A 23,361-nucleotide genomic window follows, 5' to 3' on the forward strand; every position below is an offset into this window, starting at 1 on the left:
TAACTACTCGTATTTGCTGTTTTAATGTAGTCAAAAATAGCGAATATCACATTGCCTCCCATGAGGAGAGAGGGAATGCCGAAGGATTACCTCGATCCTCATGTCCTCATGAGATATTCGTGATTTTTGGTGTGACATTTACATAATGTTACTGGCGTACTATGTACTTAAATTGAAATTACATTTATAAACATATATCAGATATTTATCATTTTTCAAAATAAAGTTTTTCATTCTTTGTTCATTAGTCACTTCATTCCATAATACCAAGATTAACATTTATGTGCATATTTAAGTTTGGTCCATATTTGCTTATAACAATAAGTGAACGTTCATTTCGCTCTTCAGGAGATAGAATTCAGAAATTACTTTCTCTTGAGCTTAACAACTAATACATGAGTACAGTGAGTGCTTATTTTCACTAAACTAGAGTGGACAATGTTCGAGCATCTGTTGACTCATTGTGGTTCAATTACAGTTTAATAACGTAGCACTACACTTCGTGATGCTTTCACTTTCTGTGTTAGCTGTCTACGGCGTTCATCATGCAGTACATCTGTCCTTTCCACTGTGGTGCCAGGAATTCAAGTGGCTTCCCGGGTTTTTATTTACAATATGAAACAGAAGAAGTGGAAAATTATTAGTATAACTTACAACCTATTGGGTACATTTGTTAAGGATCGGGACTGGTCTGGAGTTTTAGGGTCTTCCTATAGTGCACATTCATTTTCTTTGTCCATCAAGAGACAGGATTATAATTCATTTTAGCAGTGTTCAGGAGTGCCGGTATTAATGGCTTTAAGGTCTGAGTAATCTAACAATCTACTTCTCACTCATCTTAACTTCAACCCAAGAAAATCGCTTAATTTACATATGAAGATGTAGTCACACCAGTGTACAAATGTCTTTCCTCCAGTATGTACGATGGAAGTCATGGCGGTTAGCAGTTTAAAGTTTGGATTGTTTCGTCACCCACACGTCAGCCACTCACAGCGGCTGCACAGTGTTGCGTGAGCTCCAACACTCAGTATCCGTTCGCGCTCAGGCTGTAACAGAGCTGCTGGTCGTCGAGTGCTCCTTTTTTTTTGTGAACTTCGTATCACACGAGTGCATCGATACAAACACCTCGCGCGCGTTTTCCATTGGAGGAGCCAGACACTGAAGCTGCCTCCATACTTCTCTGTCAACTGCCTCCCATGAGGCTCACAGGTAAGTGACGACGAATGTTTTAGCTGTCGCTGCACTTAGAACAACACTGAACTTTGCGCTGCACCTGTTGTCGTAGCCTTGACTTCTTTTTACACTTGCAGTACAACACTACCACTAATATACAGTGAACAGTTATTTTTATTATGCACGTCGCACTTTAGTGTGCATCTTCACCCAGCATTCGTGCTTAGTTCCTTCGCCGATAGAGTTCATTTACAAAACAATCAATTTTGCAGGTTTCCTCCATTGGTACAGAAAGACTTATATTCTACTATTTACAAAATATCACTTACGAGCTAATATTTACAATTAATGGTCACTCCTTTTGTTAAGTCCAGTGAACAACTGCTTTATGAATGGACTCTTTATATCCCAAGGTTTACTTTCACTAGTGAACCTAAAAATATTCTTTCAAACTTTCTTTTAAGGGCTCATCTCCTCATTATGAAAACTACAGGTTTCGCAACACTCGTTGCATTTATTCTTTAGTGCACCCAAGATCATTTTCTACCTCCACGCAGCATATCTACTACTTAACGAGTACACATTTAACGCTGAATCTTTTTTTTTTGTGCTTTCCTTTGTGCTTGCCAATTTTTTTTTTTTGTATTTGAGGTCAGACTGGATAACAATAGGTCTCCCTCTTCGCTTCATGTACTCAGCAATTGTTCTCTGTCTACTATTTTTCGCATGAATGGAATTACCGACAGTTCACTGGGTTTACGCAACCGGTCCATAACAAACATTACCATAGCTAGCGAAGTTCATCGCGCTACGTGTCTCATTTCTCATAAGCATTGCTTTGCCTCGAAGCACACGTGCCTTTTACAAGTCGACCCTTGGCCTGGGTTAATGAACCAGGATCAAAAGGAACGGGCACAAGGAAAATGGATTTCATAAGAGGAGTGTCTTAGGAGACATTTTTGCAATAAAATCTGCATGTAAATAAAATTATCATAATAAACATAGGCACATATATAAATTTCAACGTCTTTCATTACAGCATGCTTTGCTACTTCTACGTCTTACTCTGGTTATAGTCAGTATTAAGTTTAAATATCACTGAATTGCTTGTTCTTTAGATTAGCCTTCAATTAGGGTATTGAATGGTTGCTAGATTACACTACAAATCTTCTGAAGATCTTTACTTGGACTTATTTATGATACAGGGGGCTTGCTGTGTGGTTATTTAGTACCTTGATTCTACTGAAATCAATTCGTCAGCTAACATTCCTCATATACTCTTTACATTGGGCACAGATCACAGGGAAATAGTTTACTTTCATAGCAATTAATGGCCTCGTGGAGTACTTACGCTACATTATTGATGCTTCATGGTTTGCCTCTATTTGTACTGTATTTCACCTAACTTAGTTTACTACAGCTTATTGTCTCCTTGCGTGAACATATGTGGGTTACCACTTGTTTTTCCATTTAACAGCACGCTTTAACTGAAGTTTAAGCTATTTCTTCTACTCCTGTCCACTGTCTGGAGTGTTTGAACATGTACCCCCCCCTTTTTTTTTAAGCAGGTAATTTGGGCTTTTACAACAGAACTTCAAGTACTTACATTACTAAAAATAAATCTATAAATCTTCTTGTACCTTGAGAGAAGTGCTTATTTACGCATCCTTCTCCATTTCTCACCTTTACATATTTATATAGCTCCGGGCAATCGCCTCGCAAGCACTTTTTTTTTCGTAATACTAACTTAAAATTAAATTGAAATTCTTGGTGCAACCCCTATTTCCTGCTTCAGCTTGTTGAAGAAATATCAGTTCAATGTCCATCACTATAAACAATTTTTCCATACTTATCATTTAATACTTAAAGTTTACATGTAGTAGCCGTTACCATGTAGTCAGTGCGCTGTTCAACACAATACTTATCATTAACAGTTCACACAAGGAAATTTCCAGCAAGCGAGAATTCATTTCCACGACAGTATTTAACCACTACCATTATAAAATTTCTTTAAGTCTTGGTGGTGAAATAAGCCTTTTACTCTCCCCGTAGCCGTGTCAGTTAATAAATAACTCCCTATGTGCGGTTTCCTTAAAATAAGGTAAGGACCTTGGTACATATGTTGCCACTTGCGATTTTTCTTACATATTAAGGATGGCTTGAAATGAGTCTTAAGTAATACCTTTTCACCTACATGGTAACTTACAACTTTGTTTACTTTTTTATCATAGCCTTTCTTCCTTAATTGAGCATTGGTGGTAATGGAACTTAAAGCTTCTCGAATTTTGACATCTAGATCTACCTCAGGGCTAGGTATCTTGGGAAGAGGATCAACCCACTCATTCTGTTCCTTCTTTCGAGATATCAACTCGTGTGGAGTAAAACCTGTGGAAGTGTGTGGCAAATTATTAACTATCTCCTCAAAAGGTGTCACAAAATCAACCCAACGAGTTTGCTTGTCCGGAATGTACGTCCGAACAAATCTGTTAAACTCCTTGAAGATCCGCTCAGTCAAATTCGACTGAGGCCTAAAACGTGATATTAATATCTGCTTGACATTGTGATGGGCGAAAAACTCACGCCATTTGCGGCAAGTAAAGTTGGATGCATTATCTGAAAGTATAGATTCGGGGACTCCGAATCGAGGGAAATAGTCATTTTCAAGACAGCGTATAATAGGCGGAGCACAAGATGTCTTCATAACATACATTCGAACGTATTTAGTGAAGTTGTCGAGAACAGCAACGAGGTATTTGACACCTCCCCTACCCATCGGTAGAGGGCGAGCCAGGTCAATGCTAATGAGCTGATTAGGTCTTTCTGCGATGATCGGATTCAATGGAATTAAAGTAGGATAATGCGATTTCTTAATCAATAGCACGCTAGTTGTGACTGCCTCAAGCCACGCGAAACTGCAAGTAAAAACCAATCACATATCACAATGCAATATTTTATGACAATGGTCAATCCATGATTCTTACGCCAATTGCGATTGATAAAACAGTAAGCTAAATCTCAATTTCCAACTTTCCATTGAATAACAACATCACTTTTATTTTGTAACATCACACTTGGCGCGCGAACAGGGACTTGACCAAAAATTAGTTCAAATTCTTGGAAAATTTTCTATGTGCTTGTGTTAATAAATGTTCTGTCGTTTCATGTACACATCATCTCTCTGTAAGACAGAAGATACGCTGGTCGATAACGCAGTTTAATTATCGAGAGAAAGGAAAAGAAAAGAGACGCGAATTTGCTGAGACAACCTAGTGCAAACCAAGCCATCAAAAAGTAAGTCAGAATTTTGCATACGCAGTGTAGTGCTTCAGTAGCAACGTTGCTTTTCCAAGTCGATCCACATCCTTTCTATCTCCTTCCCGCTATAGAAAATCTGCTTTATTTTATCTTTCAAAGTAAAATTCTTCGTAGTCTGATAACAGAAATTATTTTTCTCCATTGTTAGTATAGCTGTATTACATTTTCAACATGGTGGATAGTGTGTGCAATTTGCAGTGAAGAGCATCTTTATTCATTTGTCTGAAACATTTAGGTTCCATCTTGTCTTCTCGCCAGATAGAATTTCATTTGTTGCTCACGCGAGAGCGGTGCTCTTAGCGGACTCACCACGTCACTGACAAACGACGAAAGCCTTACGTAGCACGTGATTTACTGACGAAAATGGCAGATAGTAAACAGAGATAGGTGACAACAGGAGACGGAAGTGAAGACGTTAATAGTATTCCATACCCTTTACGATCGCGAACGGTAGGTTCCCGTGTGGAAACTGAACTAACCATGTCTGTAACAGGGGAAAGTGACCCTAAAGTCCTAATTCTTCCCGCTGCAGCTACAAATGACCTCGGTTCGTTAATGGAAATGCTGAAACAACAGTTTGACGCAGTAAATGAGACTATAAAAACACAAAATGAGACTGTTAACGCCCCATTAGATGCAGTAAAAACACAAAATGAGACGATAAAAACACAAAATGAGACTGTTAACGCTCGATTAGATGCTGTAAGCGAATCAGTAAAAACACAAATTGAGGCTGTTAACGTCCGATTAGATGCTGTAAGCGAATCATTAAAAACACAGCTAGGCACAATCAAAACAGATCTGCATAAAGAAATTACGGCTGAATTAAACACCCATTTGGGTGAGGTGCAAACTAAGATCAGTGATCAAATTCAGAAAATGCAGAAACAGGTGAAAAGTGAAATAGCTGAAGTATCTGGAACATTAAACACAAAAATTCAGGCAGCTACCAAAGAAATAAACTCAGTTAGAAATGCAGTATCTGACATTGAAGGTGTAGTGAAGGATCTGTCGAGGCAGATAGACTCAATTAATATTGAAGAACAGGTTAAGAGCACCGTAAAAAAGCACACGCGGAGGCATTGTCGGAACACTACGGTGAATGGATAAAGGGTAAAGATATTTTTATCGAAAAGAAGGTCAGGGAGGAGCTTAGGGAGACTGTCAAGGATGTAACTTATGAAATCTTAGCTGCTCCTGGTAAGTCGGGAGACACAGTGGTTTCTGAATTGGGACACATTCGGAGGACACTTACACGGGATCTTCCCGAGTGGAAGCAGCAAGTAGTGGACGAAGTCAGAATGCTGAGAAACTGTGTAGAAAATCCGCACACGCATACGCAAACTATAGGGAACAACTCTTTAGACGGTGACGAATGTCAGTCAACTCCTTATCGTTCACCGCCTGATTACATGCAAAACAACAGTCCTGTTGAGTCCCGAGTAGGGAAAATAAATGATTCGCCCACAATCGTGAGTTTAATGCAAGAGGAAAGTGTGATTAAGCATCGCACTTTTCCTGTTTTTCATCCGCAGAAGCGAGAAATACACCCCATCGTGTTCCTAAAGAATATTTCCGGCATATTTCCCAGGAGCTGGACAGACAGACAGCGTATTCAGTTCGTCACTAGCTTTATTTCTGGTGATGCAGCATTATGGGGAACGGAAATGGTAGACACGTGTAGGAATTATGAAGAGTTTGAGAAAATGTTCTTGGCAAAATTTTGGAGTAATGGGGTACAGCAGAGATTAAGGAAGGAGGTGTATAGTGCGGAGATTTTCAATGAGAAGCATGGAAGTCTCCGGCGATACTTCGAGAAGTATCTAGCAAAAATTAAGTTCTGGGATTCTCCGATTTCTTCCAAGGACGTAATTATGATTCTCAAAAGCAAACTCCCTGCGTCTATTAGAGAGAAACTAGTAAATGTGTCCAAAGAAGACACGGATGTATTCCTTTCTGTGCTGGATTCCTTAGATTTAATTAGCGAGGATGTGCGCTCGAAGATTGGCAGCGGCAAATTCTTCCCTGGCAGCCAGCAGAATGCATCGCACGCGGACGACAATGCACCGAAGGAGAGAGCGAGCTACTGCGACCGCTGTTGCCAACCTGCCAGCCGTTATGAAAACGCAAACAGCAATAACTTTAAATGGAAGCAGAAAACCAATTACAGTAATCAGCAGAGATACCACCCAATTTACAACCACCAGGTACAACATCAGTACGGAAACCCACCCTTTAATTCTGCGCCTGAGCAGTATGGAAATTCTCCACAAACGATTGATAATTTTTCAAATGGGCCAGTGTACAATCAAAGTTATAGGTCGAAAAATAGCGAATATCACAAGGTGTCGTATTAAAACTCGTCCGAGCTTTTCAAATGATTTATTTTTTCCACTACAGAGCTTCGTTGACCTCGGTCCGCACCACAGGCCCCGCATTGCTGAGGTAGTACCACCCCCAGTGGTCTGTGCAACGCACTGTGTAGAGCCGGCCTTGTACGCCAGCTCCAGAGTTCCAATTACGTCAGGATGGCTGCGCTAGCAGCCGTCTCAGCGGCCACAGTTCTCGTTGACTCCGTACTGCTCCGCCGGGACCCGTAGTTCGGCCGCGCTGCTGCTTCTTCCTCGGCTGGCGTAGCTGGGAATGCGGTGGTAATGACCGCTCCCGTTCCGCCGTCCGAACCTGCGGCCGTCGCCTTGTAAGTCTCCGGCGTGTGTCGGGAACCGAGACGACTGTCCGTGGTAGCGACCCGAAGAGTGGCCCGCCCTGGCTGGCTGCGGACCCCGCGTCGGCCTCAGAGGGTCGAACCAACGAGCTGCCGTGGACTGGGACGCTGTCGCCCCATCTGTTGCCGTGTGTCGCCGGTAGTGTGACACGCCCCGCCATCCAGGAGAGCTGCCACACTTGGATGAATCTCGTTAGAAAACCACACCTATTTATACTCGGCTTCGCGGTTCTGTTTCGCTAATGCATCGCTCCGAGTCACGCACGCCCCACACCACAGTTGCGCCAGCGGGCCCCTTCTTCCTATAGCTTGCGACATGCGAACCGCTGCGTTTAAGCTTTTCGGCGGTTCAATGGCCCCTATGGCCTCCATTCCACTTCGTAACTGATGGTCAGCGTAACTTACTGCAATCCAGCCCACACCTGGCTGTAACTTGTGCACTCCGAAATACTGCACCAAATGTAACTTCCCTATCTTAAACTGTGGTGCCACTACAGTATTTTACAGACTGTGGGATAATTAATACAGAAATAAAATTTATAAACACAAAGCAGGATGCTCGCTGGGAACACAGACCAAGTGAAATGTGTAGCTCATGCGTGAATAACCTTAAAATAGCAACTCAAAATCAGGTTACCATGGCTAGGAAAAACAGTCATCGCGAAAAAAAAAAAAAAAAAAAAAAAGCAGCGGAAAGCGCATTCTAGGATGAGTCCTTTGATAGACAGAGCTGGTGGAAATCCTGTGCTATTGAGTAAAGGAGGAAAGCATGACTGGGTAACGTCCTGTCGACATCGAGGTCGTTAGAGATGGAGCATAAGCTTTGATAGTGTCAAGTATGTGGAAGGAAATCGGCTGTGCCCTTTCAAAGAGACCATCCCGACATTTGACTGAAGCGATTCAGGGAAATCATGGGAAAGTTAAATCTAGATGGCTGGACACTGTTTTGATCAGTCTCCCCCTACCGAATGGGAGTCCAGTGTGCTAGACAGTGCTCAGCCTCTGCTAATGAGCGCAGCGGGGAGTCTCTTGCTAACCTGCAGCAATACGATATGTGTAAGCGAGAAGTGTTTGGAGATTAGTGATGTAACTGCCACACTGTTGGAGAAATGTTGCTAGGATGTGAAACTTAGAAATATTTCAGCTGAGATTGGACTAAAAATTTCCAGCTGTTGCTGGCCTTAGGATGATTTCAGATTGTAAGGAGTGATTTTATGCAGGAAGTGTTGGACTCTGAAGTTATTTGACAAAGTTAAGACTTTGATGTGAAGTGGGAGTATAATAGTGGATTCAACACTCGTGCACTGGTTAACAGAGACCCAGATCACATGTGCGAATCGCAATGTGCCATAGCGCTACCATTATCTCTTCACATGACTGAGTAATATCACGATGCTGCCCTGGCTAACACATGAGCCGACCAGATGCAGTTACATCATGTTCTACTTGCTGATATGGAAAGTACTGTACACAAGGCTTCGACACAGATATCACATGTTGTAGCCAACTAGAGAGGTCAGAGGCATAACTGCACTGACACAGCAGAAAGGTAGAGCCTCTGTAGCACAGATGACTTGACTGCTTCGCGTCTGAGACATGGTTCTGTTCTGGCTTACGTGATAGAAACCGATGCTGTGTTAGTGCAGAAAAAAAACTATGTTTCAAGCAAAGAGACAGGATCACAGGGAGCATCTCCTGCGACTTACAATGTAGTCCATGGGATACAATCATCCTCCTACAGCACAGGTGATGAAACTTCAAACTGGTCTGTGCAGTTGATCAATACCTGTATATTTAATAAGATTGTCGCATGTGCTCGATGCCTGCATGCATGCGGTATTTGTTTTCGATATATGGGATGAGCGAGATGCAGTAAAAATCTTATCGAGTTCTCTATCGGATGAAGATAGTGGAGCTTTTATAGTTCGTAGTTTTTCTCTGCTGGATGGTACAAAATAACGAAGTTAGCATGTTGGGAAGATAGATGTGAATGGACTTGGATCTGTAGTACTTGTATGTAGTTTGGGGACGCAAAACAGTGCAGTAGCAAAAATCCTAGTCCTTCTCGCAGTTCCCGTTTCCATGAATGGTCAAAACACAGTCCTGTCGTAGTAACGCAGCTTAGCCCGTTTCTACATGGAATGCAGAATGTGGAAGATATAGTATCCTCTGACTGCTACTCAGTTCCGACTTAAACTGGAACGATCATGTGTGTAAAGCTGCAGAAATGGCAGCAGCTGCAAGATGCAAAGGGACTACCTAAAGCGAGGCTGGAATTCTACTGTAGCAGATAGATTCGAGAAAGGTGACTCGTTTAGAGATATGAGAGCGCCAGAAATGTGATTCACTAGTGCCTGTAATCAATAAAGGACTTCTCCATAAGATCCAACGCAGGTATCTGCCTGTATGGGGAGACTTGATTCCATATCCCAGACAACATTTCTAGCGGATAGCATAGCACTAGAGATCTGATAAGCTAATGTACATTTCTTACGAACTGAATCAGCACACCATCCACTGATTGTGATCTTTCTCAATCAACCATCGCCTATAGCCCAGTCGATATATCACCGAACTTACGACATGGCATCGACGCAGAATACGTTACAAATACTGGAGAAATATCTAGCGGCGGTGGCGTGAGGGAGTTGCAAATACCAGTTCATACCACTTTACTTAGCCGAATCACTTTCTAAATTGGATATATTTATTATGAGGTTTGCGCCGTTGGCGAAGTGTAGGAGCACTGTTGGACTGATACTATATACTCCAGTGATCACCTCCTATATTCGGCGTCACGGTATTTGTCTGGACAAAAAAACCTCCTTATTCAGAGGTAATGTTGTACCACGATTTGCAAAGCAGGTATAGCTTTTAACATGGATGCTTGTGCGCACCAAGACCACTTGTGATGGTAATATGGTTGTGTTTTTTAACATCTCGCTGTTGTAAGACGATTATGCCTCTCTAGGACACACTGGTACCACTCACAAGAAAACTTATGAGACATGTATCGTATCGCCGGCAATCAGTTATTGACGAAGTATTATACTCAGTAGTAAGGGATGTGTGACAGGTTTGCCTTGAGAATTAGGTCTATAAAGTATGCGTTCGTGTTCAGACATGTGCATAGGAAATGATTATGTACAGTCGTAAGGAAGATATGGATTTGACGTGGAATACTGTGATGGCGAAGGGAGAAGTATGTCATATCAAAAGAATGGTACGGTTATTTCTATTTCCAGAGCCACAGCCGTCAGCAGGGTGTATTTCCGATACTTCGCTCATTGTCGAATGTCATTCAACTGAAACCGCAATCCTAACATTTAATTGTAAGTATAGCGATCAAATATATATGTGACCGATTTCGTAGGATGATTCTGTCTATGCATCGCCTGTGGTGGGAATGATTCACGTTTCCTGCTAACAGCAGGGACCGTCCGCATGGAGAGAGCTGTTGCAATGCAGGAATGTAGTTGACTTAACTGTGTTGTCCTCTAGACGGCTGAATAGCGAACTAATAGTTAATTTTTGTTGGACAGCTTTGGTGATCATGCGGAAATTTGACAAGATTCAATATGGATATGTGTTTGCGCTGGGCCATTATTCCCTCCCATGTAAATCATTCCATTGACTGCTTCTTCGCACTTGAGTTCTTCATTTACTTGAGAGAAGATCGATTGTGGTGTGTGCATCTAGCAGGTGGAAGACACATTTGCCAGTTCTCTAGATATGAGAAAGACTTTATTTGACTTTGTAAATCATAAGAGAGTGATTTGGAATCTGCTACATTACCAACATTGGTATTCGTGAGTGGAAATATAGGTTACTTCTATTTTCTTTTTCGAGTTTCCACGTAAATGTCTTTGCTGACATGACAAGCTTCTCAGTCGAACATAAAAAACTATACCGATTTTGCTCATAAAGCTAAATAAAATTGGACTTCGTCTATTTTCGGGGAAAAAGAACATTTATTATAGTGGCGAACGTTTTTCCCCTTTTGTTAATAGTTGCTTAAATATAGGAGCCGGCCCCTGTGGCCGAGCGGTTCTAGGCGCTTCAGTCCGGAACCACGCTGCTGCTACGGTCGCAGGTTCGCATTCTGCCTCGAGCATGGATATGTGTGATGTCCTTAGGTTACTTAGGTTTAAGTTGTTCTAAGTCTAGGGGACTGATGACCTCAGATGTTAAGTCCCATAGTGTTTAGAGCCATTTATAATAGGAGTCGAGGACGATGTTAAATAATCCCTCGGAGAATAACGGGTGTATTCTCCATGATACTGTGGCTCTCATCTGGTCCCTGCTGGAGCGTCCTACGTGATGATAAATGAGAGGCGGTAGGAGACCTGTCTAGTCTGTCACAGCGACTTATCCTGGCCATTAGGGGATGGCTGCATCACTATAATTTAGACGATGAAGATGCATTTGGGGAAAGCCATACCGGCTACTGTATTGCAGGCGGCGGTCAGCACGACCGCGAGGCATTTGGCTGAGTAGCTCCATCCTGTAGGTTGATTTTCGGTAGACCATGGATGAGAACGTAGTCTTTTAGGACGACAATTTCTCCCAGTACTTGTGATGCTTTATGACATATTCAATATGAGTGCCGTTTTTTTTTCGCGACAATTTCCAAGTGTAATTATAACTTTGATGCATTTTTTCCATCACCTGTGATAGCGTGTATTAGTTTCGGTTAGCTGATGGTAATTTTTAGTAGGCATGTGTAGTGAACCCTGACGTCAAACAGGGATAGATGCTATATGCTTACAGGTAATACACTTTTTTTTAAACTCATCTCTGTCCAACACCAGCATCTAGTCAGTTGAACGTATTTCCCACCAAAAAGAATAAAGATTGTACCTTACACCCTAGACTTTTTCTCCCTAGCTGATAGGTGTAGGTAGAGTTTGAGTGTTTGTGTCGCTGGTTTCGAGTGGTATTGCGAGATTTTTTCCCCAGCAGGATAACACCAGTTGTCAGTTTTTGCGGAGTATTGTCGTCCTTGTGAAGCGCTATGCAAATAGTTGTGTAATTAGGACCGATCTTTGTGACTAATTCTGTAATTACGATCGATATCTGCGTAAGTTTGGAGTGGTATAATTTTTTCCCAGCAGGATAACACCAGATGTATGTTATAGTCAGTTTTTGCGATTTTAGGCTTTCCTTGTGCAGCGGTATATATATAGTTGTGTAATTAGGACCGATATTTGTGATTAATTACGTAATTAGGATCGATATTTACGTAAGTTTGAAGTGGTATTGCGAAATTTTTTTCCAAGCAGGATCTTCATCATCATTCCAAGACCAGTCACCTAAAACAAAGTGCTTGTGACGAGGTTGTTTCACCCAGCCTGCATGATACCTTCTGTGTTAGGTACTGGCGTGCAAGAGGATTTTATACAGGATCATTTTGTAACAAAATGCGAGCGTAAACGTTTGTAAACATGCATTTACGTGCGTAAACATGCGTGAAATTTCTATGTGGGATAATTTTGTCTAGAGAAATAACACAAACACAAATTTGAGATTATGAATACATTTGTTTATTCACGATTTACCTATTAGACCGCCACAGTAGATGTCCTGGTAGCAGTGGGACGGAACATATTCTGTAGTCATATGCTTCTTGATGTATGTTTTTGCGTGACAGAGTTCATACCACTCGTAGTCGAAAACCGAACATTAATATTTTTCGGCACATTTTAGAGCACTAACACTGTTGGAAAACTTGTGAAACTTCAATTCCTACATGAAGACGTTTTGAATCACTAACCGTTAACACATACCATGAGGCGAATAGTGAATGTGGCGGTGCACTGGAGGTTGGTAACATCTCATCCACAACGTCCACACCAGCGCGATTACCCATCTGATCTTGCACTGAAGCTGGAATGTCTCTTGTGCATTGCTCAATGGAAGGTGCATACGATGGAGACCAGTACAATGCAGGACCCTCTAGCGCAGTTTCTCAGCATGCTGGATTAGAGGCAGTTGTCCCTTGTGGAGTGGGAGATTTTAGAAATGACAGACAGTTCCAACAGAGACAGATGTTTGCATGAGTTGTGTAATGCATCTTTAATGCATCTCGATGCAAAACATTTATTTTCAGGACTGTATTCTTCCTCTTCATATGTTCAAGATTAATGATCACTTCCATTCTACATGTAGGAGGCTATGAGGACAGTTGTTGGCTGTATGCCTACAAGCAACATGGCTGCTGAACTCCTCTCAGTCAGACACCAATAGCTCCTCGATAGAATACATTCTGATCAGTCACAAGGATGGGAACGGACAGCTGCTCTTCAATGGTATATATTGTGTATTCGAATATGCTTCCACTGAAGTGAATTGACCTCAACTGTCCACCTTTTCCATTTTGGGAGAGTGAATGTTTCATGTTGGATATCTCGACAGTTGCGCATGTGCAAGAGCGTGAATCGGTCAATCGGTCACGACATGCCTCTTGGCTCCATCCCTCTGCACTGTCGCAATCTGCTGAACTGAATTCTTCTGCTTCTTTCTTCTACACTCTTCTACATCTACATCTACATCTACATCCATACTCCACAAGCCACCTGACGGTGTGTGGCGGAGGGCACCTTGAGTACCTCTATCGGTTCTCCCTTCTATTTCGGTCTCGTATCGTTCGTGGAAAGAAAGATCGTCGGTATGCCTCTGTGGGGGCTCTAATCTCTCATGGTCTCTCATGGTCTCTTCGCGAGATATACGTAGGAGGGAGCAATATACTGCTTGACTCCCCGGTGAAGGTATGTTCTCGAAACTTCAACAAAAGCCCGTACCGGGCTACTGAGCGTCTCTCCTGCAGAGTCTTCCAATGGAGTTTATCTATCATCTCCGTAACGCCTTCGCAATTACTACATGATTCTGTAAGGAAGCGCGCTGCTCTCCGTTGGATCTTCTCTATCTCTTCTATCAACCCTATCTGGTACGGACCCCACACTGGTGAGCAATATTCAAGTAGTGGGTGAACAAGTGTACTGTAACCTACTTCCTTTGTTTTCGGATTGCATTTCCTTAGGATTCTTCCAATGAATCTCAGTCTGGCATCTGCTTTACCGACGATCAACTTTATATGATCATTCCATTTTAAATCACTCCTAATGCGTACTCCCAGATAATTTATGGAATTAACTGCTTCCAGTTTCTGACCTACTATATTGCAGCTAAATGATAAAGGATCTTTCTTTCTGTGTATTCGCAGCACATCACACTTGTCTACATTGAGATTCAATTGTCATTCCCTGCACCATGCGTCAATTCGTTGAAGATCCTCCTGCATTTCAGTACAATTTTCCATTGTTACAACCTCTCGATATACCACAGCATCATCCGCAAAAAGTCTCAGTGAACTTCCAGTGTTATCCACAAGGTCATTTACGTATATTGTGAATAGCAACGGTCCTATGACACTCCCCTGCGGCACACCTGAAATCACTCCTACTTCGGATGACTTTTCTCCATTGAGAATGACATACTACGTTATGTTATCTAGAAACTTTTCAATCCAATCACACAACTGGTCTGATAGTCCATATGCTCTTACTGAGTTCATTAAACGACTGTGGGAAACTGTATCGAACGCCTTGCGGAAGTCAAGAAACACAGCATCTACATGAGAACCCATGTGTATGGCTCTTGAGTCTCGTGGACGAATAGCGCGAGCTGGGTTTCACACGATCGTCTTTTCGAAAACCATGCTGGTTCTCCAGAAAAGTCATTATTCTCTAACATAATACATGTTCCAAAATTCTACAACTGATCGACGTTAGAGATATAGGTCTATAGTTCTGCACATCTGTTCGACGTCCCTTCTTGAAAACGGGGAGGACATGTGCCTTTTTCCAATCCTTTGGAACGCTACGCTTTTTTAGAGACCTACAGTACACCGCTGCAAGAACGGGGGCAAGTTCCTTCGCGTACTCTGCGTAAAATCGAACTGGTCTCCCATCATGTCCAGCGGCCTTTCCTCTTTCGAGTGATTTTAATTGTTTTTCTATTCCTCTATCATCTATTTCGATATCTACCATTCTCATACTCTTCCATACCTCATGTAGTGAACTGTGGCTACAGTCCTCCTCCAAATGTGTACATGACATGCAGCTATTGATAGCTGCCCTATCCTTCACATTCACCTCGATGATCGAACACATGATCCTTCCTCGCCAGCAGCTCAACAAGCACTGACAACTCAGTCTTTTGTTTCCCACCATTGGCGTCACTAGCACACACTGGTGACAGCAACACCGCACTAACTAACCTCAGCTGTGAGAGTAATGACTTAGAGCTAAATTCCCTAAAAAATTCAGATTTACTGCCCATTTTCGGTGCGCCATATTGCAAAAAGTTGGAAAGGGGGGATGGTGGGGGGCTGACAGGTCACCCGTAGAAGCACATATTTCAATTTCCCGCCAAAATTAAAACTTTCCGAAAAAATGCCGCCATCTTGAATAACGGTACCCACGTCATCAGCTGACATCACGGCCGCCATCTTGAATGACGTCAATCGTGTCACGAGCTGACGTCACGTGACATCACGTATTCGCGTCATCAGCTGACGTCAGTGCCCCTTAAGGGTGGCAATCTGCACACTGCCCCTGAAGGGGCGCTAACCCGTACGTTTGGAGTGACACTCTCCTCTCTCCCCTACTCACACTTAGCGCCTTCATTTGTGTCACACAACAACTTTTTTTTCCGTCAATTCACATTTAAATCTCAGGACACGCAAATGATCAGTTTGGACGTATTATCCCATCACCATTGTGAATGTCTTCTCCAAAAATTACTTCGAGCAGATAATTAAAGAACCGACTCATGGAACCGACCCCCTATACGTCATAGCATCAAGCAGACCTGAAATTCTTAGATTTAACGAAGCCACCCACTGTCACCCATTTTTAAAGGATGCAACAATTCAGACTTTGCATGTAGAGATTCCTTGGGAACGTCTTCATCGCTAAATACTTTATTTAACGATTTCCAAGGTATTACTACATCTCAGACCTGAACTTACCGAATCAGTTAATGAAGACGAAGTTATCAGTGACCTTATGGCTGTGATATCAACTATGTCTACGGGTGTACAAAAAGTGTTAGGAAAGGTAGGAAAATATTTTTGCTTACTAAGACTGACAGCATACAAATTATAGAGTATGAGTAGTCAATGTTAAGTATTCACTACTGAGGACGAAAATGGGGAACACAAATGGAAAAAATGCCAAAGCATCATTCAACATGCCTTAGACAATTTTGTTCCGAGCAACATCTTAAGGGGTGATAAAGACCTGTATTGTTTTAATAGCTGTATTAGAAAACTGTTACGTAAACAAAGACAGATTCAAGAGATGTTAAAAATAGCTGACGAACAAAAGCTGAACGAAGAGAAAATGAGAGTAAGGAGAGCAATGAGATAAGCGTTGAATGACTTTGCAAGTAAAATTTTATCAACTTGTAACACCTATTTTTGACCTATTTTGTATCTTTATCGATGTTTTTATGTCAATTTGTAGTGTTGCTTATGTATAATGTTGTATCTCTCATGGAAGTTCTTTGACTATGTGTACATGTTGCGGTTATCTGAAATTTTGAACGATGTTGTTTAAATTATGATTGTGAATTTAAATAACTACTGAAATGATTGTTACATAATGTACTGTAAATGACTTGGTCCATAGTTAGGGAACATATGGTGGAATGTAGAAGATGTGGAGAAGCGCCGCAGCTATGGAAGTAGCCTGGAAGTTGTAAAGTAGAGTGGAAAAGGTGTGGTGGGCGCGCAATTGGCAACTCGTCCTTCGTGACAGGCAACGAGTCTGGGCTGAGCAGTGCTGTGGTTAACACCCCGCTAGCAGTAGCTGGATCATTGTGGCTCATACTCCTGGAGTTTTGAGGCCAGAAGAGCTTAAGGGCAGTTTTTATAGGCCTCGGATGCTGCATTTGGTGATAGCATTATCATGGCATTGTTTTTGGCCCTATAAATATGATTCCGACGCCAAGAACAAATGTAACAGGGCGAAGCCAACAGTATTGCTATGACTGCATCGTCGCCAGATTAATAGCCACTGCAAATTACGCCACCAATACCTCCAGCCTTCCACAAAATTGTTTATATTTGGCATTCTGTAAAGGGTAGACCCGTGGTCTAGGGGTAGCGTCTTTGATTCATAATCAAAACGTCTTCGGTCCCAGGTCCGATCGCCGCCACTGCCTAAATTTGGATAAATCAGCATTGGCGGCCGAAGACTTCCGGCGTAAGAAGTCAGCCTCATTCTGCCAACGGCCTTGTCAAAGAGGGCGGAGGAGCGGATAGAGGATCAGAGCACACTCTTGTCCTAGGGGTGGGAAATTGCCCCTAAAGGCGGAAGAACCAGCAATGATCAACGACATGAGGATGTAGAAGGCAATGGAAACCACTGCATTAAAGACACGTAACGTGTGTCCACAGGACATGTGGCCTGTAATTGAAGTGTCATGATGATCTCTCCATTGGCAAAAGATTCCGGAATAGTCCCCCATTCGGATCTCCGGGAGGGGACTGCCAAGGGGGAGGTTACCATGAGAAAAAGATTGAATAATCAACGAAAGGATAACGTTCTACGAGTCGGGGCGTGGAATGTCAGAAGCTTGAACGTGGTAGGGAAACTAGAAAATCTGAAATGGGAAATGCAAAGGCTCAATCTAGATATAGTAGGGGTCAGTGAAGTGAAGTGGAAGGAAGACAAGGATTTCTGGTCAGATGAGTATCGGGTAATATCAACAGCAGCAGAAAATGGTATAACAGGTGTAGGATTCGTTATGAATAGGGAGGTAGGGCAGAGGGTGTGTTACTATGAACAGTTCAGTGACCGGGTTGTTCTAATCAGAATCGACAGCAGACCAACCCGACAACGATAGTTCAGGTATACATGTCGACGTCGCACGCTGAAGATGAACGGATAGAGAAAGTGTATGAGGATATTGAAAGGATAATGCAGTATGTAAAGGGGGACGAAAATCTCATAGTCATGGGCGACTGGAATGCAGTTGTAGGGGAAGGAGTAGAAGAAAAGGTTACAGGAGAATATGGGCTTGGGGCAAGGAATGAAAGAGGAGAAAGACTGAGTTCTGTAACAAGTTTCAGCTAGTAATAGCGAATACCCAGTTCAAGAATCACAAGAGGAGGAGGTATACTTGGAAAAGGCCGGGAGATACGGGAAGATTCCAATTAGATTACATCATGGCCAGACAGAGATTCCGAAATCAGATACTGAATTGTAAGGCGTACCCAGGAGCAGATATAGACTCAGATCACAACATAGTAGTAGTGATGAAGAGTAGGCTGAAGTTCAAGACATTAGTCAGGAAGAATCAATACGCAAAGAAGTGGGATACGGAAGTACTAAGGAATGACGAGATACGTTTGAAGTTCTCTAACGCTATAGATACAGCAATAAGGAATAGCGCAGTAGGCGGTACAGTTGAAGAGGAATGGACGTCTCTAAAAAGGGCCATCACAGAAGTTGGGAAGGAAAACATAGGTACAAAGAAGGTAGCTGCGAAGAAACCATGGGTTACAGGAGATATACTTCAGTTGATTGATGAAAGGAGGAAGTACAAACATGTTCCGGGAAAATCAGGAATAAAGAAATACAAGTCGCTGAGGAATGAAATAAATAGGATGTGCAGGAAAGCTAAGACGAAATGGCTGCAGGAAAAATGTGAAGACATCGAAAAAGATATGATTGTCGGAAGGATAGACTCAGCATACAGGAAAGTCAAAACAACCTTTGGTGACATTAAAAGCAACGGTGGTAACATTAAGAGTGCAACGGGAATTTCACTGTTAAACGCAGAGGAGAGAGCAGATAGGTGGAAAGAATACATTGAAAGCCTCTATGAGGGTGAAGATTTGGCTGATGTGATAGAAGAAGAAACAGGAGTCGATTTAGAAGAGATAGGGGATCCAGTATTAGAATTGGAATTTAAAAGAGCTTTGGAGGACTTACGGTCAAATAAGGCAGAAGGGATAGATAACATTCCATCAGAATTTCTAAAATCATTGGGGGAAGTGGCAACAAAACGACTATTCACGTTGGTGTGTAGAATATATGAATCTGGCGATATCCCATCTGACTTTCGGAAAAGCATCATCCACACAATTCCGAAGACGGCAAGAGCTGACAAGTGCGAGAATTATCGCACAATCAGCTTAACAGCTCATGCATCGAAGCTGCTTACAAAAATAATATACAGAAGAATGGAAAAGAAAATTGAGAATGCACCAGGTGACGATTAGTTTGGCTTTAGGAAAAGTAAAGGGACGAGAGAGGCAATTCTGACGTTACGGCTAATAATGGAAGGGAGGCTAAAGAAAAATCAAGACACTTTCATAGGATTTGTCGACCTGGAAAAAGCGTTCGATAATATAAAATGGTGCAGGCTGTTCGAGATTCTGAAAAAAGTAGGGGTAAGCTATAGGGAGAGACGGGTCATATACAATATGTACAACAACCAAGAGGGAATAATAAGAGTGGACGATCAAGAACGAAGATGCTCGTATTAAGAAGGGTGTAAGACAAGGCTGTAGCCTTTCGCCCCTACTCTTCAATCTGTACATCGAGGAAGCAATGATGGAAATAAAAGAAAGGTTCAGGAGTGGAATTAATATACAAGGTGAAAGGATATCAATGATACGATTCGCTGATGACATTGCTATCCTGAGTGAAAATGAAGAAGAATTAAATGATCTGCTGAACGGAATGAACAGCCTAATGAGTACACAGTATGGTTTGAGAGTAAATCAGAGAAAGACGAAGGTAATGAGAAGTAGTAGAAATGAGAACAGCGAGAAACTTAACATCAGGATTGATGGTCACGAAGTCAATGAAGTTAAGGAATTCTACTACCTAGGCAGTAAAATAACCAATGACGGACGGAGGTAGGAGGACGTCAAAAGCAGACTCGCTATGGCAAAAAAGGCATTTCTGGCCAAGAGAAGTCTACTAACATCAAATACCGGCCTTAATTTGAGGAAGAAATTTCTGAGGATGTACGTCTGGAGTACAGCATTATATGGTAGTGAAACATGGACTGTGGGAAAACCGGAACAGAAGAGAATCGAAGCATTTGAGATGTGGTGCTGTAGACAAATGTTGAAAATTAGGTGGACTGATAAGGTAAGGAATGAGGAGGTTCTATGCAGAATCGGAGAGGAAAGGAATACGTGGAAGACACTGATAAGGAGAAGGGACAGGATGATAGGACATCTGCTAAGACATGAGGGAATGACTTCCATGGTACTAGAGGGAGCTGTAGAGGGCAAAAACCGTAGAGGAAGACAGAGATTGGAATACGTCAAGCAAATAATTGAGGACGTAGGTTGCAAGTGCTACTCTGAGATGAAGAGGTTAGCACAGGAAAGGAATTCGTGGCGGGCCGCAACAAACAAGTCAGTAGACTGATGACCAAAAAAAAAAGGTATTTGTGAATTCTGGTTGATTTTATAATAACAATTGTGGTGTTGCCAAAAAGTCTACCTTACACCCACGATTATCCCGAATCACAAACCGGGACAGGAATGCTATACTAATTAATTAAATTCCGAGTGTCCTAATTTATTTTGAGAAAGTGGTTGAACTTGAATTTATTGTTGTGGTGTCATCTGCAAAGCCAATTATACTTATGTGTAGGTCAAAAGACTGGTTATGAAAGCACATTTGTTATTTAAAGAGTTATAGTTTGTTGTGCTTTACTTAATTAATAATTAATGATAAGAATACTTACCATTTCTCACACGCAATGGTATAGTTTTGTTAATGAGCATGGTTCTTCGAAACATGGAAGTTCAAGGGTCCTCATGCACTAGGCTAGTTAGTTAATGAAGCAATGCAAAGGCTCCTTCAGAGCCAGTGTTGTTACCTTTGCATTCTGTTTAGTTGCGTCACACCGAGTTTAAGGAAGAACTATTTACAGTGTTAAGTGCAGGTTGGTTAATCTACTGTCATAGAGACCCTGTACTAAGCATTGAAGTTATAGATCATGAGCATTAGCAGACCCACTGACTTAAATTCAGAATGATTTCAAGCTTTTCCCTGTTCAGTATTGCTACTAGTTTCATGTTTGTCGGTAATTGGTTTTATAAAGGTACGTGTTGTTGAGAGGCATATCTCTGTGGCCATTTCTTTGTAACTAGCACATTTATCTGTAAGGTTAGGTTACTGTGTAGTAGTAGGAACAGCTGTAAGGAAAGAGTTTAGTATGTGTGTCAAGGAAGGTTAGATTAGCCTTAGCACTGCCTTCTGCTTTACCATTTTGCTTGACACAAGGATGCCTAATTAGGCTGGCGACTGGTTTCAATATGTAATGTTACAGCCGTGCTGGGAAAACGTCTTATCTCACCCGCCCAATTACACACGATCTCTCTAGATGCTAGCGTGCTGAGGAGTTTAGTGCTCCATATTAGTTGTGTAGTAGATGCGAGCCTGATAGTTTGAGACTGTTGTGGTGATATAACAGACGATTAAGAAGAAGAAAAATAAACATTTGCGTTATGTATGATGGAGCTCCAGATGGAATGAGTGTGAAACATTTTAAGTAAATCACTTGTGCTATCAACTCTGTAGAATTGTTGTAGTGTCTGGATTACATACCAAGAAGGTGATCAGAAGAGAGAACTGATCATAGAACATAAAGACAAATGCATAGCAGCAGTGTTTGATATGTGAAATTGTACACCATGCTGCACTAACTCCATGAACAGAACTCTTCCACAAAAACACAATGTTTATCAAGCAAATGTATACACATGGATTGCAGTACCTCACAAACCCCTGTCATTAATTTAGAATCACTGCAGTTATGAAACTGAAGGCTCGATTTATGTCCAAGATGTGGCAAAGAAATAGTACTTGGCATACATCTATGTTCATCTATAGGAGTGTGCTGGAACGGCTTTCCCATCGATGGTCATGATTCATCACGCATGCATTGGGAGTCCTCTGCTGAATTAGGTATGGACAGGTTTGCTGTTAATGATTTCAGGCAGATGGCGCTCTAAGTCATGCACAGAACACTCGACTGTATACGAGTCAACGCAAGTTGTATCACACAATTGATGCACCCCGAAAGAACAACGGAAAAACTGGTTAAATGTGTGATACATTACCTGCAGCAAGATCACTATCCCTCTAGAATACATCTCCAATCTAGCGTTAAATCGTACCTCATTACAAATCCTCTCAACCAATTACTACATCTACCTTCTATCATCCTTTAATGCAGATCCATGTCAATTCAGAGGCAGAGGGTTCTCTCTTCCAGGAAAGCATCAAAGGCAGCAGGCAACTTGCATGTATCCCAATTACCTCAACAGATATACAGCAGAATTTTGTTAAAAACCATGTAGTTACTGTTAGGTAAGGTATTTCTTAGTGGACATCCAATGGTTGCGATTGGTACTGAGTACAGAGGTGTACTTTGTAAACAGTGTTTGTTAGAGTTTAAAACATCTAAAGAGTTTTGCACTGATGAATAATTGGATGGTTTCCCAGGGCGATTCTGGGTGGGGTGCAGATGAATGGCAGAGTAGCTGGTGAGCGGAATGAATTGACATTTCCGGCTTAAGGTGGGCCCTTCACTGAGTCTCTGAACGAGTTAGGTGGGGAATGGGAATGCAGCTGACTCATCCACGTCACCCACTGGTTGGGTGGACAATGAGCTACTACTCAGTATGTGTTGGGCAGCCTTCGTGTTCGCATGTGTTGTGAGTATTCTCGAATTTTTATGTGGAATTTTGAGAAGATTCTATATAGTGAGTGTTAGTGCTGGACTGATTGATAACATTGCAAATTCCAACCACACCACTCATCCTGGTTGGCCTCCACAACTGACAGTCCTCTATGGTGGGCCAAGCTCAGCTGTAGACTGAACACAATCACTGAGACACGTGTCCAGAGTGATAACTGCCGGTGTCTTACATCTGACCTGGGGCACTCCATGTGGACCTCCGGACAGGACTGCACGGTATGTGCGAGAGTTCCAGCAATCTCTGTGTCGTAGCGGCCCCTTATCAGTTAGAGGGCCCGCATAATAGACGAGCAAGATGGGCTGCCGACCTCTCTTCAAGAGCTCAGATCGAAACATCGCTAGTGGAT

General features: G+C 42.1%; 1 protein-coding gene across 1 annotated transcript in view; it reads right to left on the reverse strand.

The window, feature by feature from the left end:
• LOC124606846 (estradiol 17-beta-dehydrogenase 2-like) overlaps positions 1-23,361 on the reverse strand; it is a 173,862-nt gene that overhangs the window by 108,035 nt on the left and 42,466 nt on the right. The window lies entirely within an intron of this gene.

Source organism: Schistocerca americana, chromosome 1 (assembly GCF_021461395.2).
Source record: "Schistocerca americana isolate TAMUIC-IGC-003095 chromosome 1, iqSchAmer2.1, whole genome shotgun sequence".
Lineage (NCBI taxonomy): Eukaryota > Metazoa > Arthropoda > Insecta > Orthoptera > Acrididae > Schistocerca > Schistocerca americana.